The 17,240-nt window shown below is 42.2% G+C and overlaps 1 protein-coding gene across 6 annotated transcripts in view; it reads left to right on the forward strand.

The window, feature by feature from the left end:
- The window catches only part of ERG (ETS transcription factor ERG), a 241,056-nt gene that overhangs the window by 202,852 nt on the left and 20,964 nt on the right, over positions 1–17,240 (forward strand). The window lies entirely within an intron of this gene.

Consider the following 17,240-nt stretch of genomic DNA (forward strand, 5'->3'; position numbering starts at 1 on the left):
CTCAGGGGCCTGGACATACTGTCCCTTCAGCCTGAAACCCCTGATTCCGGGTAGTTCCATCCTTCATCCGGGCTCGGTGCAAATGTCTCCTCAGAGAGGACTTTCCGGAGCACCCCCCCCCCCACCTAGAGCCATTCCTGAATCCACCCATGAACCCCAGCCCCCACCTGCCGTGTTTGTCTTTGCAGTGTTCCCTCTCTTCTGTCATTCTGCTGCACATCCTGGTGACCCTTTGCTTCTTCCCTCCATACAGCCTCAGCCCCGCAAAGGCCCAACGTTCATGGCCAAGCACAGGGCCCGACATGCAGGAGGTACTCAAAGAGCATTAACTGAGGGGGGATTGGATGAAAGGATGCGTGTGTGTGTGTGTGTGTGCGTGTGCGTGTGTGTGCGTGTGTGCGCGTGTGCGTGTGTGTGTGTGTGTGTGCGTGCGTGTGTGCGTGCGTGTGCGTGCGTGTGCGCGCGCGCGTGTGTGCGCGCGTGTGTGTGTGCGTGTGTGTGTGCGCGTGTGTGCGTGTGTGCGCGTGCGTGTGCGTGTGTGCGCGTGTGTGTGTGTGCGTGTGTGTGTGCGCGTGTGTGCGTGTGTGTGTGTGTGGGTGAGGGTGAGGGTTGCCCAAACTTGACTAAGCCTTGCTCCAGGGGTCACCCAAATTCATCTGTGTAAAGTGTGATGGCGAACGGGCTCCAGTCCCCTCCATGGTGTGATTCCCACTCCACTGCCCCTTAGTCTGTGTTCAGTCACGTTCATGGACTTCTGTCGCCTTCCACATAGACCACAGTGCACGGAGAGTGTGGCTGAACATCCGGCTTGGGCTCATGGCCCGAGTGTTATTGCAGGATTGTCACTGGCAGGGTGGGGGTAGGTGGTGGTCTTCAGTAAACTGCATGGGGGTGACTTGGTGTGGTTGATAGGAAGGGCATTGCTCTTGGGGTTCTCTCTCATCTTGAGGCATTTTGTGAGACTTTTACTGAGGACAGCAAAGGTGAAGGCTCATGTGCACCTGATGACAGGGACAAAACAGGTTTTGATGTTGACTGAAAGGCAGTTGATTTTCATATGGAAGCCCTGTATTTGGTTTGTTACCATAGCGGAGCTACTTACCAGAAACCCATGACTTGCTTCTGGGTCATAGAAGGTACTTCCTGCTGATGGGGAAAAATATGGAGCAAGTGTCCGAGGCACGCGCCCTGGCTGTGCGGTTCCTAAAAAAAGGCTGAGGGAGCATGGATGGATGTTCCTGGGGAGGAATGGAGGAGAGGGATGCTGTTACCTCAGATGCTGTATGGATGTGAGCAGGTTGAGGTAGGAACCCAAAGGGTGCCCACCCATACCTGTCTCTCCCTTAGCCTTGTCTCTTAAGAGTGTCATTTCTGCAGTTCAGGCAAAACAATGTTTTTCATTTTTTAAGACAGGACAACCAGTCTGAGGAGAGTCTTGTCTTTGTTCCTCATAGAATCACAGACCCTGGAGGTAATGCGTGGTGACTCTCACCCTGTTTACTCCTGAGGTCATATTTCTCTCCTGTGGTCAATGTGCTTTGAAGTCATCAGTATCATTTCCAACAGGGACAGACTTGAGGCTTTCTACCTTAAGTAAAATGTTGAGAAAACAAAGAGATATTTATATCTCAGTTTAATCAAGTCAGAGCTTCCGCCATTCCTGATATTGTACAGTAGGTACTCATTAAACATCAGTTGGGTGGGTGGAACGGTGGTCATGCAGATTGGCTCACACTTAAGGTTTTGTGTAAAGGCTGGTTTCATCCCCTGAAGAAAGTTCTCTTTCAGCTGTTCCCTCACTTGGTTGCTTCACGCCCATGCAGGCAGTTAGTCAGTTAGTAGTGTTTGTAAGAGAGTTGGCTGTGGCTGGTTTTGCAAGTTGTGAGTCTTTCAGTTATTGGCCAACCTTCACGTGTGTGTGCTCATACAGAGGCACACAGATGAACACACACCACACACACACCCATTCACCCACACCCATCCACCCACCTGCCACACACACACACACACACACACACACATGGCTACATTGCACAATCCAGATAATTCCCCAATGGGGCCATGAGATTGCAAGCCCTGGGGACAGCTCTTTCAGCTGCTGGATCTGTACCTTTAGCCCTAGCTCCAGGACCCAGGACCCAGGTACCTCCTGCAGGCACATCTTGGCCAGAGAGTACTCTGCACACACAGATGGAATTCTCCAAACCTGGTTCCACCTGGCCCATAGAGTTCCTACTAGTTAAACACATCGATGAATACTCAGAAGTGCTAATCACAAAGATAGCTGAAAAAATTATTTATATCTAAGCATCTGCTTTTAAAATGCAGACCTTTAAATCTTGCACAGTTGCAAAAGGTGGGTGTCATTTGGTTCCAGGGCGCCAGCAGGCAGTGAGAAGGGGATGCCTCATTCAGTACATGATTAAGCATTCAAGGATCAAAAGAAAAGTAATATGGAAAGATGGCCCATCTATGCATTCTGAGTCTGGAGGAAAATGTATTCTTTGGTTTGTTGTAGGAGAGGAGCAGAGAAGTCATAAGAAAAATGTTCAATCAGTGAGACCAGCAGCCTTTCCAGAAAGCCCTGGTTTATGCCTATTGTCCTGGAAAAATTGTAGATTGTGCCTCCCCCTCTCAAAGTTCACTGGTTGGACAACAAATCACATTTGTACTTTTTTATTTACCTGTCTGTCTATTTGGTATACATCTGTATGTCTAAGTCTACATCTCATGGGATTGGGATTTTCCTGACATGGTTGTAGATCAGAATGTCATTAAGTGGAATCGGTCTTATAAGGAGCTAAACACGTGTGGCCTGGTGAAATGGCATTTTGTTGGTTGGCTCAACTGGATTTGGATGTCGACTGAAAAATGTTTCTCCATATATGATCAGAACCACTTGCATCAGGGGGAACTTGTGATTTGAAAGGGCATACTTCTAATCCAATCTTAATCTGGATGTGGGGAGGGTCGAGGATCCCACATTGTTGACACACTTTCCAGGTGATTCCATGCATACTACGGCTTGAGATGCTCTAATCTAAATAGAAGGCACCAAATAAATTTTACACGAATACACCTTATCCATTTTACCAATGCAAGCTGGGTTACTCTTAGAAGTGGGAGTGGCCAGGAAGATAGGAAATAGCCAACAATTTCACACTGATGTCCCAAATAATTTAAAAAATGAAGAGTCACCCATTTGGTGGGAAGGAATTTTGTCTTCCTAAAGCTTCTCCTTGAGGATGTATTTTTGGGACCTATCATTGGTAGCACACTAATGTGACATGATGTGACAAATATACTCAAATAAAAAAGAAAAATAAAATAAAATCAATAGAACAGAATAAGATAAAATAAAATAAAATATGCAGAGACCATGCATCAAGGCATCCACAGGAAAACCCAGGACAGTTAAAGGCATAGAAGGCAGTGTGAGAGTGGCTCTCCAGGCTCCATTCTGACAGTCTGGACTAAGCAAAGTGTGAGGCCAGTAGGCACTGGGCTGCATTCCTATCAACAGCCAAGAGGACTTGGGCACGATGTAAGCATCTGACTTCCGGGTGTTCCGACATCTGCCTCGCATCAATCTGTGAGCAGAGATCACTGTTGAGAGACAGATGGTCTCCACTGCACTGTGAGGCTGGTATTCTGAAGCACCTCGGTTTCACAATATCTCATGAAGCATCTGCCATCAGGGATGCTGTCCCTTTGGGCACCAGCTGTAGCTCTGGCAGTCCCTGTAGCTTTTTCCATATTGACAATGCTCTTGGTGATGTGCTAACCAACAGGGCTAACAAAGAGGAAGGCATAGTCTTCAACCACTTTTTTTAAAAGTTGCAAAATGCTGACCAAAATGCAATAGGACATCGGGTTTTAGCAGCTTACATCATTTTGAAAGTTTTTTTTTTCTTTGCTCTATTTTTATTCCCTAAAATGGGTACAAAAGTGTTGGGCTTTTCAAATGTTTCTACTTTTTTCCCCTCTTTTTTAAAAATTTAAATTCAGTTAATTAACATAGCGTATATTTTTAGTTTCAGAGGTAATTGAATGATTCTTCAGTCAAACATTTCTACTTTTATTTTCTAAAAATCCACCTTGAGCATGAGCGGTCCTGGCAATCAGAAGTCTCAGAGATAAAGAGTTGCCACACTCGCTTGTTTGCTTCATTCATTCACTTACTCACTCATGCACACACTCATTCATTCATTCATTCATTCATTCACTGAGTGTTACTGTGTTTCAGTCACCAGGAATAAAAGTTCTTATATGATTTAAGACGCCCTATTCCTACTCCCACAACACCCATGGCTGGAATTCCTGGTATTGTGTCTTCTTCAGACCCTCCTCACTGGGCCCCTTCACAATTCATGAGCAACTCAGTGAAGACTTGCTACTCTTAGGCCCATCACAGAGGAATTACCCAGAGCCGGTCAGAAATAGATTAGACCCATCCACATGAAGTCAGTAGCTCCTGACCAAAGAGTGTGGGATTGAGAGCTCAAATGACTGATTCAGACAAATGTTTCAAAATATCGGATGAAATAGATGACAATAAACATGCCAGGTCAAGAGATACTTCCTTGGTATCATTTATGATATGATTCCCAAATACTTTTGCACCTGCCGCCATTTCTCTCTGCCACATCCTGCCCACCCCATGCCCTCAGCCCTCTTTTCTCTGCTCACAAATCCTTCTTCAGGGCAAACTCCCCTGTCTAGGAAGCCAACATTGATCTTTTGGCAACATAATTGCTTCTCATAAGACATCTTACTAATTCTTTTATTACCATGCTTTATTTCATTTCACATTATATTCTAGAATACATTCCATTCTTACTTAAATACACATATACTATTTAGTCCCACAGAGAATTTGAGATGCCTTGTGAACGAGACTACTGATAAACATGCAAACCAAACTACTGATCAAAAAGAAATTAGGAATCAGTCCTGAAGAAATTAAAAACATTAATGGAAAACCAAAATCACATGAGAGAAGAATGCAGCCATTTTGGCCACATTTGACCACGAGCTTGGCCAAGATATTGTAGCCATGCTTCCAGTATGGCTGTTAGCTTCCTGGCAGCCAAAATAAAAAGTCATGTGGGGACATAATCCTTGTTTTTGCAAGGAAGTTTCACGGGGAAGGTGATGTTTTCCTCAATTCTGAACCCTACATGTAGGATCCCTGGACTTTCCCTTGGGGTCCACTGAGGCTGTAGAGATGACTGTCATTCTGACATGATTATAGAGCTCCATTTCACCAGTGTGTTTCTTGTGAATATCCTTTATAAACAGAGTGAATTACATTAGAGAACGGCTTTATGCAGACAGAAGCCATATCCCCAATGTGAGTCTTTGCTGGTTTGGCTTACTGTAAAGTCAAGATTTTGAGTTCTTGGAGTGACACAAGGCTCATATGGCCTTCTCATGATTCTACCTACATATCTCCAAGCTGGGCTTTGACAGCAGATGAACAACAAGTGATAGAAGAGTATACTTACTGCCCAAGCTCAGATGGTAAACCTATTATGTTTGAATCTATTGTATTAGAGTTAGTTATTTATGAACCTGTCTATTCTATTAGATTGCAAGTTGGAGAATATGTCTTTTGAATTCTTAATGACCAGACGAGGCAGCAGGAAGCTTGTGGCCTGTGTGCAGAGGTCAGTCAATGTGCACTTACTGAGTTAATGGTAATCCAGATTTAGTTAGCAAGAATTGTGGAGTCACAGGAGTTGGAGGTACGAGACTCTTGATGATCTTAGTTCAATTCTGTATTAGTCAGGATTCTTCAGAGAAACAGAACCAATCTCTCTATCTCTCTTTCCCCATTTATTTATATATTATGAGGAATTAGCCCATGTGATTATGGAGGTTGAGAAATCCCACAGCCCACAGTCTGCTGTCTACAAACTGGGAACCCAAGACAGCCAATGGTGTAGATTTCAGTCTGAGTCTTAAAGCGTGAAAACCAGAGACCTGAACACAGGAGATGGATGTCCCAGCTCAAAAGCCAGGCAAAGGGAGAAAATCCTTCCCTTCTTTCTCTACTTTTTTTTCCCCCCCATTCAGGTCCCTGGTGGGTTAGTTGATGTAACCCACCCACACAGGGCAGGGCAGACTGCTCTACTCAGTTGTCCAATTCAAATGCTGATTTCTTTTGGAAACACCCTTACAGACACACGCAGAAATAATGTTTAACTAAATGTCTGGACGTCCTATGACCCAGTCAGGCTGACATAGTAAACCATCACAAACCTCTTCTTTTACACATGAGAACATGGAGCCCTGGAAGGAAGGGACATGCCTCTCCCAGGGGTGCTTGCACAGGTAGGTAAGACCAGAGCATGAGTTCATGTCTACCTACAGAACTTGTTGGTAAGACAACATGTCTTCATTTTACTTCATCATACCACTAAACGCTCCCAAGCATCTCTCACACTATGTCTACATCATGGAGTGTGCTTCTGTAAGTTTCTGTTTAAATTGCTTCTGTGCACCAAATCAAGCAACCAGACAACAAACCAGCTAAAGCTGAAATCCTAAAGTCAAAATGAATTACATTCCTAAGCGATAAGCTGAATAGTGATTGAGGAAAGTGCCCTGGGGTTTTATGTGTGACTGAAACCAAAAACAAAGAAAGATTGTAGAGTTTCCATCTGTTGAGTGCACACTATTGTCAGGTACTGGGCCATCCACTTTATAGAAAAAGTATTATCTCATTGAAATCCCACAAGCACCTTATGGTGTAGATATTATTTATTATTCTTACTTTATGGATAAAGAAACTAAAACTAGAGAAGCCAAGATCATGGCTCAGGATGTCCCAGCCAATAATTTAGGAAATCCAGGATTCGAGCCCAGTTCTGTCTGACTCCAGTGTCCGAGTTCTTGTTCCAGTGTTACCCTATCAAAATTAACCAGGGAGAAATACAAGGACACAAAATGGTGGGAAGCAGTTGCTAAATTGTTCAGAGATCCTGAAATGGGTTTTTCAAAGGAGATGAGAGGAAGAAAGAAAGAAAGACAGACTCGAAGAGATGTTCAAAATAGAGTATCGTGTTGCTCAGCACGTAAATGTTACATTTCTGGGATGAGATTGAAAATAGCTTAGATTTAGCATGAGTGGCTGGATGGATGTTAATGAATATAGAAAAAAATTAGATAGATGAATTGGGTCAGTTTATTTCATGTTTAAGTTACCCATGGGACACCTACCCACAAGGCAGTCTGGGGGTCATGTAGAGCTTAGGGTTAAGAGTCATTTATCAGGGGTTACCACACCTAGATCCCAAACTCTGCCATCTTTTAGCTCTGGGATCTGGAAAGTCATTTAATTTTGGAGTTCTTTGGCCTGCAGCTGCACCAAAATAAGGAGGATGGTAATGCTTACCTTGTATGACACTGTACAGGTTAAATAAGAAAATACATGTGGAGTGCATAAACAATGCCAAGGACATAGTAAGACCTTCAAAAACTGTAGCTTTTCTTTTCACATTCCGGTCAAGCATTTGGGAGAAATCCCTAGACTCAAAGAGGGAGATCTGTAGACATACGCATATGGTGTGGTTGAATTGTGGCTCCACAAAAAGGTACATTGAAGCCTTAACTCCTAGTGCTTGAGGACTTGACTTCATTTGGAAATAGAGTATTTATAGAGTGCATCAAGTCAAGAGGAGGTCATGAGGGTTCATCTAATAAAATGAGTGGCGTCCTTAGAAAAAGGGAAACTTTGGACACAGACACAGAGAAAGGAAGAAGGTCTTCTAATAATGGAGGCAGAGATTGAACTGGTGCGATTGTAGGCCAAGGAGTACCAAGGATGGCTGACTGCCACCAGAAAGGAGAGGAGTCAAGGGAAGTATTCTACCCACAGCCCTGGAAGGATCAGGGCTCCACTGAGGCTTGCTCTCAGATTGCTGACCTCCACAAGCCTCAGACAACCTATTTCTGTTGTTTTAAGTCATTTAGCTTGTGGTATGCTGTTACGGCCATGCTTGGAAACTAATATGGTATGCATGTTATAACTAGACATGAGTGTAGACAGGAAGTCCAGGGAGATCTATGAAATGAGGACCATGAACAAAACTCTGAGGACACCAACATCTAAAGAGGTGCAAAGAGAAGCCAAGCAGGGAGAAACTTTAAAGTGGGACAGGTCATTGCATGTAAGACATCATGAACATAAGCTGTGTTGTCATGGTACAACCAAGGAGATGCACCAGGGGAAAGAAATGAAGGAAAATAAAATCCAAAAGCTAGATAATCTGCTCTAGAAGAGTTGAGAATGACTCCATCTAGTGAAATAGTTTGGTATGTCGGAATGTCAAAAATATGTTAAGATCCCAGCAAAAATAATTTAATCATGTATTTTTTGAATAGAATACTTAAATTGTTGAATCTCAAGCAGGCTGAGGACAGGCATATTTTCTTGTAATGTCTGGCTCTTTTGTAGGGTATTGCATGACTAATATGTACAATTAATTTTTTGACAGTTGATTAAGTAATAAGTGCATGAAACAGAGCATCGCATAAGCTTGGTTGACCACATGCACTGGAAATGGGGAAGTTTTAAAGTAAATAGGTAAAAAATATGCTGAGAAGACTCTTGGTCCTAGTAAAATGTTGAGCTTAAAAGGAACTTAAGGCATTCCTCTTGCAGAGCCCCTGGAAATGTAGCATGGAGTCTGACACCCTTTGATATGTCTAGCTGTGGGAAGAAAGTTAGTGAGTTCCTTAGTGACTCAAAACAAGGGAGGAACTGAGAACAGAGTATATTCTCCCTCCTGTTGTCACCTCCTTGACACAGGTGGCATGGATGGGGGGTGGATACTAGTGTCTATAATACACAGATTTGGGTTTTAAAGGGGAAAGAGATGAGGTCTTGATCTTGCACAAAGCATGGAGTTGGACCTGATCTCTTCCTATGAACACATGCACATAACTGTGTTTCTCACAGCAACCCCAGGCTGAGAAATTAAGCATCGTAAAGTGGTCATGGGCTGAGGACAACCTCAGACACCTGGTAGAAGGACATAGTAGATCTTCCTGGATAGACTGGTCTTCAGTCTAAACTTTATAGAGTTCCTGCATATAAGGTTCCCTAAAGATGACTCTGTAACTCCAAATTACAAAAACAGAAAGAAACAATCTACCTAGACCAAGATTCAGCAGAAACAACACACAATATGATTAAGACCTCAAGAGTATTAGATAATTGAAGCATGGGATTGGGAATATAAGGAAAGTAGATTTAAAAGTGGTTAAACACACAACAGAAGGAACCAGAAAGAGAGAAGCAAGACATTATGGAAAAGAATAGATAATTTTGAAGAAGAAGCAGTAGAACTCCTAGAACTACAGAAAAGGATTCAAAAGTATCAGGAACTCAAAAGATGGGTTAAACAGTTGACTTGAAAAAGCTGAAGAGTGAATTAAGGACAGTAGACTTGGAATTGTTTTCAGGGTGCAGGACAGTGACAAAGAGATGGAGTATGAGTGAAGGTCAAGGATAAGGGGCTGGTGATAATGTGCCATGTAGATCTAACAGAAGTTCCAGAAAGGAGGGAATCAAGAGAATGTGCAAGAAGAAATATTCAAAAAGATAAAATCCTACTTTTCAAAATTGATGAATAAGACCATTTTCCAAATACAGGAAGCATCGGACAGAGAAAGAAAATTAAGAATAAGTCCACAGTAACCACATTCTGGCAAGACCACAGAACACTAAAGACAAAGTACTTAAGAACCAGCAAAGCAAAAAGACTATCTAGAAACATGACAGTTATAGGGACAGCAAGCTTCTCAACAATGACATGGAACACTGAAGGCAAGAGAAGAAAATCTTCAGTGAGCTTGGAGAAACTGACACAATTCTAGCTCTCTTCTGGGCTCTTAACTTTTTTTTTTTTTTTTTTTCCTTGTCACAGACTCATTCAGTTGCTTGGTGAAACCAATGTGTCCTTTAAAATAAACTTCAGGGGGATGTGATGAAAAACTTCGTTATGAGTGCATTGCAATCCATTCTGTAAATTATGGGGGAAGTAGATGTTTTCAAACAAAGGGTCAGAGTTGTTGCTAACAGACCCTCACTTCAGGAAACCATGAAAGATTTAATAAACAAAGAAAATGGATCCTAGAAGAAAGGAGTGAGGTAAGAAGGAAATGGGAGCAGTAAAAATGGTTGATAATAAGAATAGATCTCAAGAGAAATGGCTAGAGTAAGAACCATAGCCTCCTAAGGAGGGAACATAACAATAGGGTAAAATAAAAACCTTGGATAATATCGTATAAGATGAAGGATGGGTGATAAGCGCTTCCAAATTCCTTGCTTTCTTTGGGAAAAGGATATATTTGGTGATTAAATTTGGATTTTGTTTAAAGATTAACAAGTAAAGAAATAGATCTAGAATGTTAAATAGCTAAACCAGTAAAGAAAGGGAAAAAAAAGAAATGAAAAATAGATCAATTTAGTAGGACACTTGGAAAGGACGAACACAGAACATACAAAGCAAGGCAAATAAACACAACAAGGTGGCAGAAATCAGATCAGTAACAATATATGTAAGTAGGCCAAAGTTGTGGTTAAAGATGGAGCAGTAGACTAGATCTAAAAAAAAAACAAAAAAATACTCGAAAGTCAATTAAGCACTGCTCACAAAAACACTGTAAAGAATGACAGCAAGCAGATGGAGTAAGATGTACTCATCAAATTCTAATCAAAACAAACCTGACAACAGTGGAAAGAGAAATCAGGAAGCACTATTAGAGGTAACTGAGGGTTAATACACAATAAAAAAGGTTCCATTCATGAAAACTATATGACAGTGATGAATTTGTATGTACATAATAACATAGCCCCAAAATACATAAAGGATTGTAAGGAGAAAAAGGCAAATCCACTTTAGGTGAGAGATTTCAATTTGCCTTTGTCGGTAGTTGATAGATCAATGACCTAAAAATCAAGTGTAAGTCACCAATTTTGATCCAATGGTTATTTGTAGAAACCTGCACCTGACAGAGAATAGGCACTCTTTTGAAACTCTCAAGGGGCATTTGCAGAAACTGACCATACAGGAGGCCACCAAAAAAGAAGAAAACTAGTATAAAAGAAAATCAGTCTCATATGGACCTCATTCACTAATTCACCAAGTCCAAAAAGTTAGAAATCAATAACTATCCAAATGATAATTGAACCTCATCTATAAATTAGGAATTAAAAGTTTCAGAAACAGCCTTGAGTATAGGCTTTTTGAGTTCAGATTTCAGTTTGTGGTCGAGGGAAGCCCAAAGTGAAGCCAGTTCTCTCTGCTGAACCTGATTTGTAAATGTAAAGTCTTTCCTTGCAAGGAGACAAAATGTTAAATCTTATTTTTGCAGGCTTTTGAGTATCTTGGACAGCAGATTGGCAGACTTGCCCAGGGCCTGGTTTTATAAACAAAGACTTCATAGGGTTGTGATATGGCTTAGAGGTACATTTTCTACTGGTATTTTTTTCTTAAACAAGAGTGATTTTTTGATCTGGAAGACAATATTTTACGGGGATACTGTTCAAGAAAAGTGGCACTTGGGCTGATATTCTCACCGGTTTGACTCTTGCTTAACCTGACTTCAATTCATTACTCTGGGGTGTGTGTGGGGGGTGTCTCTGAAACAGGATGTTTGCCTGCATGAAGTATTCTGTTTCGTGAAGATTCCTTATGTCTTTGGCAATGCAATGACCTTTTGCCTGATTTAAATATCTACTTAATACTTTCCTGGCAGCAGTGGGATGCTACTAGGTCAGAAAACAGTTTCAGGGAAATGTAAAAATAATTCCAACCCTCCACCCACGCACTGCTTGCCACCCCCACCCCAATGGTAATTTCAACGGTGCAACTCTTGAATTCTCAGCTTTGCTTTTATTATTTTTCTTTTCATTTCAACTTTATTGAAACAACCTTCATAAAACTTGTGGCTATTAACCATGGAATCAAAGATACAAGGAAGAGGCTTCAGAGACAGATGACTTCTTTTTCCCTTTTCCCTTGGACTTCAGGGGTTTACCATTTTGATGTCCATGAAATGTGGACTAATGACACAGCTGTTTTCCAAACAATTGGCCTGGAGGCTGAATACAAAACAACTTATCTTCAACGGTTTGTGATTCATCTGACAGAAGCACCTCCAAAAGCTTCTCAAAAATAAAGTGTAAATCAGACTTTTGTGTTTAGAGGAAGAGGCTGGCCCTGTGATAGGAGATTGTTTATTTCATCTCCACGGACTTTGCCGTGCGAGATCCACTGTATGGACGCATTATTTCTTGGCGATGTTATGGTTGGCAGAGTGCTTTCACATACATTATCTCATTTACTTTTCTAGTCCCCTAACATTTTACTTAATTACCTACAGAAAAAGAAAACAAGTTCCAGAAAGTTTAAGGTTTATATCTAGTAAGTGGTTGTATCAGAACCCAAATATTGGTATTCTGGCTCCCAATAAAGCCTTTTATTTTACCACCAAGTTTGCTGTGCTTGATGTAATTGTAATTTGATTCCTCAGACATTTTTAGTGACTCTGAAATCCCTGGATTGTAAAGTCCAGGCTTCTTAGCAAGGTATTTAAGGCTCCCCAACTTTCGCCTCCATCCTTCTATGTCTGTGTGTTCCCTCTCCACCGCTCTACTCCAGCCACACCTGATTTCTTCCTTCTCCCTCAGCACCACAGAGGTTTCACGCCTCAGTGGGTATGAAGCTGGGCTCCTGCTGTTTGCCTAAACTAAAGGGCTTCTCCATGCTCCTTTCACCCAAATTCTGTCAAATACTTTTCCTTGACGCAGGCTCGAGCCGAGCCCTTCCGGTGAAAACTTTACCCTTTTCCTTGGCATCTCTCTCTTTCCTGGCCACCTCTGAATCTCCCAGAGTATTTGTGTATACAGTAAATTCTCAGCAATTCTTACTTGAGTCAAAGGAATCTTAGTCCTTCTCCTATGGGAGTCATTCTTTAGGTCCTTGAAAGCAATCCATCATGAGATCTGCTGGGTCCTGAGTCACACTGCTCTCTGGGGGCCGAAGATATGGGATGGCATGCCTTTAACATAGCCAAAGGTGGTGCTTGGCTGGGGTTCATTCTGTGGCCCTGTCTCCTTTCTCCTTCCCGTGCATAGTTAGGGGTCGGGGAAGGAGGTGAGCTCTGTTGAATCTTGTGGGACCTTGTGAGCCCCCTTCTGCGATGGCAGCATGGGACAGAAGAAGAAGACTTTGCTGACATACGATGGGCCATGGAGGAGACTGGAGAGACTCTACTGGGCTCTCTGTGGAGTTGAAGGGAGAGCTAGGACTCAGCTGGGACTCAACACTGACCTGAACTCCACAAAACGCTACCTATGGCTATAGCATCTGTGCTGGGCCCAGGTACTGGGGATTGTGAGGCTTACTCTGATCCTGTCATTGGTGCGGCTCCAGAGGGTCCTTAGAAGTGCTTAGCTCTCAGGAACATTGAGGACAGACACCCAAAGGAGGTGGTAAGCAAAAGTGAAGGGGATAAGAAAGGGCTAATCCCACAAGCAACGGATGGTGTTTGGGGACAGGCATGGGGTGTTGATTCAGGAGAGGGCAGGCAGTTGTGTGTGGCTGTAGGATGAGGGGATGGGGACTGGTTGGGAATGACACCTATGAAGACAGTGGGGTCTGGCAAACTCGGGGTCCTGTGCTTCATGTGGGGGAGATTGGGCTTGTCTCTCGAAAAGTATTCTCTGTTATGACATCTCCAGAGTAGGTCCAGAATAATGGCACCCCATGGACAGGTCAGAAAGGAACATCCTTCTTTACTGTATCATATCTTCTTTATCATATGGACATCATTTGTTTTTCATATTTTTTGCTTATAGGGTGGGGATCCCTATAGGGTGGGGATGTAGAGATCCATTCCCAAAAAGATAACAGGAGTAACACAACTTCAAGTAACTTTATCCTTTTCAAATGAAGCAATCCCCATTAATAAACCACATAAGAAAGAGATTAAAATTTTATCCCCTTGAAAATTTTATAAAAATACTTACACACACACACACACACACACACACACACATATATATATAATTTAAATTTAATTAGCCAACATATAGTACATCATTAGTTTCAGAGATAGTGTTCAATAATTTGTCAGTTGTGTATAACACCCAGGGCTCATCACATCATGTACCCTCCTTGTGTGTGTGTGTGTGTGTGTGTGTGTGTGTGTATGTATTTAAACCCTTTGTAAGATCTTGTTTGGATTTTGAAATGGAGCAGAATACATTTTTATAAACAATTTTTAGCCTAAGTACTACATTTTTTGGAGAGAAAAACAGGAAATACAGTTTAGTGAAATTTTAGTGATAAAGAAAAAAATCTAAAAATCTCCATCATCTTCTCTCCAGAGATGACAGCTGACCTCTTATTGCCGGGCCCTCCAAAATTCTTTCCATGGATATATTTACATTTCTTAGCAAAGTTTAATTATGCTTCAATAATGTTTTCAAACTTTTAAATTTAATCCACTTTGAGCATTTTTTCCTATCAATATATTCAATGGTATAATTTTAGTTTCCAAGTATCACAGGAACATCCCTAAATGTGCCACAACATAACTAGTTCTCTTTGGTTGGACATTTAGGGTGTTTCCAATGTTATGCTATTATAAACACCACTACAAAGAACATCCTTGAAAATAAATCATTGCGCACATCCTCTATTATTTCCTTACGATAAATTTCTAGAAGTGGAATTTTTAGTTCAGAAACGAAGCACACGTCTTTTTGGAAAGACGTTTCAAATGTATTGCTGAATTGTTCATTGGAAAGGAGGCAGGAATTTATAGTTATTTCAGCAGTACAGGAGAATGGCTGTTTCACCAACCCAAAGCAAGAATGTTTGTAATAAGAACAATGCAGGTCAGGAATTGGTCCCTGGGGTCTTGCCCATGAGTCCCTAAAAGGAAAATTGAATGAGCCGTGACAGCCCTGGGCTTAGCAAAGGAAACCAATTAGTAGCACACCAAGGGACCAAAGAAACTTCTTTTTTTGGCTGTCTTCCTAATATGTCATTTTACCATTTGAACATGAAGCCCATGACTTTCGGGAAGATGTTTATATATCATTTTTAGAATATCTAGTTCAACCATTAAGAGAAGAAAATGCATTCCAAGAATGAACTGATTTCTAGGAGGTAGGTACCAGCTCCCCTTCCCCACCAAAAAAATAGTCCTTCTACATTGTTAAAGGCCAAGACAAAACAAAATCATGAAAGGTTTGGCTGATGGTGGTGGGGTTTAAGAAAAATGACCTGGGGAGCATGGCAGATAAGAGGATCCTCTGTCTGAGAGGCCATGATTGTCCTCCACACAGAACCAAGGGGCATGAAGGCTTGAATTGGGGATGATTAAATATGATCTGTATCTGTATAATGAGGAATTATGACAGGTTGTGAGAAAAAGAAGAGAGAAGAGAGAAGACCTTCTATAAAAACCATCTGGAGTTTTGACCATTTTATCCCCCAAGGTCAAATCCTGACCCAATGGCAAACAGCCATCTGAACTCAATGGTGAACAAGTTAACCGTCCGTGTACACACTCCATTTTCACAGACTAGCAAAGCGTTCCGTATGTTTGAATTACACAGGAATGTGCGCACCTTCCTGTCAACATGGCCATTTCAGGTTTTGCAGATGGCACAGAACCAGCACTCTCCTTGGTTTCCAGATTATATACACTGATTGCTTGTTGAGAGTGTGAGTGTCACAAAATCAGTGGACATCCCATCCTAACCAGAAAAACTGAACCGGTACATTCGCTACACCTCAACAATTCTACATCTAGGTCCTCTTTTCAGGCCAGCACTGCCCCATGCTTGCAAGTGTGTCATCTGAGGATCTGATGAAAATGCAGGTCTGGAGTGGCACCTGAGATTCTGCATTTCAAAGCAGGTCCCAGATGATGTCGATGCTGCAAGATCCCAGGACCACACTTGGAGCAGTGAGGCCTTGGGGTGATGGTCTAAACTTGCCTGCACATAAGAATTACCTGAGGAGCTTTTAATAGTTCCGATCTCCCAGGATGAGACCAGGCTCAGCTCTTCCCTCTCCATGTGATCCCAGTGTAGACTCAGTGTGCACCAAAGCAGATGCCTTCACATGTGCATGGGGAGATGGACACTCAGATGTTCACTGGTCAGTAAATTGGGGGCCCAAGAGCTGCTTACCTGATTGAATAGTCCTACATTGATGAACTTAGACACATTTTGAAAACTCAGATATCATTCATGTTAAGTTTAAAAGCACAGACAGTACACATAGTTGATATGGCAACAGTATTCAAATGCACATAGGAATGATGACTGTATTAAGTTCAGAATGGTGGTTTTTTCTGGAGTGTTCAGGAGGGGAGAGCAAGGAGATGGCTTCCATTGGATTTGAAGTTATTTCTTTCAATTAAAATAGATATGAAGAGAGAGAGACAGAAGAGGGGAGACAGAAGGAAAAAGGAAGGAAGGGAGGGAAGAGGTGAGAACTCTGGTGGCGTGACTCTCTGGCTGTTTCTCACTATAACTGCTATTTACTTTTGCAAACTTGAAATATCTTCCAATAGCACACATGTCCCATTCTTGGGTAGCCTGAAACATCAGTAAGATGACACAAGGTTCTAGAGCTATTCGCTATGAAGTGGTTTGAAAGGATGACTTACCTTACACCAAATTCTCACTCATTATGATTAGAGCATCTTGGCATGCCCGATCTCTAAAGGGCCTGTCCAGAGAACGAAGGTCAAGGCTCTCCTCTTACATGTAAAACAGATCTAGAAAGGAGAAGCAGTCTCTGGAGGTTACAGAAAGTTGAGAGACCCTGGGGTTTAAACTCTGGGCTCCTGGGGCACTTGGGTGGCTCAGTGGGTTAAAGCTTCTACCTCCGGCTCAGGTTGTGGTCTCAGGGTCTTGGGATGGAGCCCTGAGTCGGACTCTCTGCTCAGTAGGGAGCCTGCTTCCTCCTCTCTCTCTGCCTGTCAAATAAATAAATAAAATCTTAAAAAAAATAAATAAATAAACTCTGAACTCCTACTTCCTGCCTGGGTGTCTCCCGTCTACCAGCATTTGTGGGCCTTAAATATCCCTCCACCAAGAGTGTCCATGTGGAACAGTCCCTGGTGTATTTCCATCAAGGATTGCCTGCTCTGTCTCCTCAAGGCTGTGCCCTCTGGGACCCCCACCCAGACCCCCCCCCAAC

Source organism: Mustela putorius, unplaced genomic scaffold (genome assembly GCF_011764305.1).
Source record: "Mustela putorius furo isolate JIRA1106 unplaced genomic scaffold, ASM1176430v1.1 tig00000765_pilon_pilon_pilon, whole genome shotgun sequence".
Lineage (NCBI taxonomy): Eukaryota > Metazoa > Chordata > Mammalia > Carnivora > Mustelidae > Mustela > Mustela putorius.